Here is a 2,696-nt window from a genome sequence, read left to right as displayed (position 1 = left end):
GTTCAGGTATGATGGAATAAGTAGATCCGCAAATGTTCTCCCCTAAAGACAATCCATATAACTAGAGAAAACTGTCAAAACAACCATTTGAGAGCTCTGGAAATTGACCAAAAACATAAAGCAAATGAAGAAGTGGTTACTCATGAAAAACCACAAAACCACAGGTAGAAACTGTGGGAATATGTGGCATTCTTGCCTAGGGTTACTTCCATTTTCTATCCCAGATGGGTTACCATGGTAATTATACAAGAGTAAGGCAAAGCTTGAAAACCAGCAGATTCACTTAGAGGAAGCTGGCATGATTTTGACTGAAGCACAGAAAAAAAAAAAAAATCTACCCAAAGAGCGTTATCAGTAATAGAAGCAATCTCAGTGCCAAACAAATGGCAAGAACAGTGGCTCAGCAAGCATGAAGTTGCAGCAAGCAAAGGACCAGCACATTAGTCAGACATTTATCAGGGAGATCCAAAAAACACAGCAATAGGGGTTCTCAATAAGCTCTCTACCCATCCATGCAGAAGAGACCAGGGAGGGATGATCAAGCTATTTAGAAATCTCTGGCAAACCATGAGATAGTACACATGCACAGAAGAAATGGAAGAGATCCCAAAGGAAAGTAAAATTGGAGGCAAACTTAAAAACTGCTTGAACTTTGAAAACAAAGAATCATCAGCATAAGGAGAAATACATGATGAAACAAAGTGTTCAAGTACAAACCAAGACCAAATACTGGCTGACCACTAAGATATAACAAGGTTAATCCCTACTAAACTGTGTTTAAAAATGCAATAAAAATTTAAAAATTAAAAACAGCGTAAGTATTAGCAGTTACATACTACACATTAAACAGACTCCATAGATTTAGATGTGTTACTAAAAGAACTGAAAAAAACAATGGCAACAGCCTTCTGGGGAAAAAAATCAGAACTCAAGAGTTGCTATATTATCCAAAATTTCTAGTTTTCAATAAAAAAATTATGAAATATACAAAGAAATAAAAAAGTATGCACTCCACACAGAGAGAGAAAAAAGCAGTCAGCAGTACTAACTCTGGGAAGGCAAAAATGCTGGACTTAGAAGGCAAAGACTTCAAAACAGCTATTTATAAATATGTTCAAATAACTGAAAGAAATCATTATTAAAGAATTAAAGTATGGTGACCATGACTCATGAAATAGCAAATATAAGTAAATGGAAATTATAAAAAAGAACCAAATGAAGCATTATCATAGAGCCAAAAGTGGAGACAATCCAAATATCCACCAACTGAATGGATAAACAAAATGTGGTCTATTCATATTCACTTAATGAAATACTATCCAGCCATAAAAAGAAATGAAATATTGAAACATGCTACAACACAGATGAATCTTGAAAACATTAAGCTTTGTAAAAGAAGCCAGATTTAAAAAGCCACATATTATATGATTCCATTCATGTGAAATGTCCAGAACAGGCAAATCCATCAAGATGGAAAGTAGACCAGTGGTTGCTAGGGGTTGGGGTAAGTGGGGAAGGAGTAAGTGCTAATTAATGAGTATGAGGTTTTTTTATGGAGTAATGAAAATGTTTTGGAATTAGATAGTGATAATGGTTGCATAACCTAATGAATATACTAAAAACCATAGAAGGGTACACTTTAAAATGGTGAATTTTGTTATGTTGATTAATCTCAATTAAAAAAAAAGAGAACCAGATAGAAATCTGGAGTTGAAAGGTATTGCAACAAAATTTTTTAATTTACTAGAGGAGTTCAACAACAGATTTGAGAAAGAATAATCAATGAACTTGAAGATAACAGAAACTGTCTACTGTGCAAAACAGAAACAAAAAGCAAATAATCAAGAGAACCAGAGAGAGATGTGAGATAAAATCAAATATAACAACTTATATATAATGCAAGTATCAAATGTAAGAGTGAGAAAGGAGCTAAAAAATACATTTAAAAAGATGAGGGCAGAAAACTATAATATGACCAAAAAAAAAACATTAATATACAAATACAAGAAGATAAATTGAACCTCAAATAGGATAAACAGAAAGAGACCAATAACCTAGACTAACACTGTAGAAAGACAAAGGCTAAATTCTGACAGTAATAGAAAAAAACTTATACAGTGGAACTATAGTACAATTAACAGCTGACTTCTCATAAAAAACAATGAAGGACAAAAGGCAGTGGGATGATAAATTCAAGTGCTAAAAGAAACACTATCAATCAATAATTCCATATACCTAGCAAAACTATCCTTTAAAAATGGAATCATTATTAAAGCATTAAAGTGTGGTGACTATGACTCATGAAACAGCAAATATAAATAAACAGAAATTATAAAAAAGAACCAAGTGAACAAAAACATTTCCAAAGACTGAGAGAATCTGCTGCTAGTAAGCCTGCCTTATACACATATAAAAAGAAGCAACAGGAAATCCTTCAAGCTGAAAGAAAGTAACAACTGTTGGTATTTCAAATCTACCTGAACAAATAAAGAACACCAAAAAAAGGTAAATATAAAAGATTATATAAATATGTTCTCCTCTTTTCTTCTCCTAACTTCTTAAAAGATATCAGATCATAACTCTATATTGTTGAGTTTATAATATATTTAAGGTATATACATATGATAACACAAAGGAGGGGGTAGTAAATAGAGCTTTATGGAGCAAATTTTCTATATTTTACTGGAATTAAGTTC

The 2,696-nt window shown here is 32.4% G+C and overlaps 1 protein-coding gene across 17 annotated transcripts in view; it reads right to left on the bottom strand.

Moving 5' to 3' along the window:
• The window catches only part of RPS6KC1 (ribosomal protein S6 kinase C1), a 230,633-nt gene that overhangs the window by 193,417 nt on the left and 34,520 nt on the right, over positions 1-2,696 (bottom strand). The window lies entirely within an intron of this gene.

This window comes from Pteropus vampyrus, unplaced genomic scaffold (genome assembly GCF_000151845.1).
Source record: "Pteropus vampyrus isolate Shadow unplaced genomic scaffold, Pvam_2.0 Scaffold98, whole genome shotgun sequence".
Lineage (NCBI taxonomy): Eukaryota > Metazoa > Chordata > Mammalia > Chiroptera > Pteropodidae > Pteropus > Pteropus vampyrus.
The sequence above is the reverse complement of the archived record's forward strand: the minus strand, read 5'-3'. Positions and strand labels throughout refer to the sequence as shown.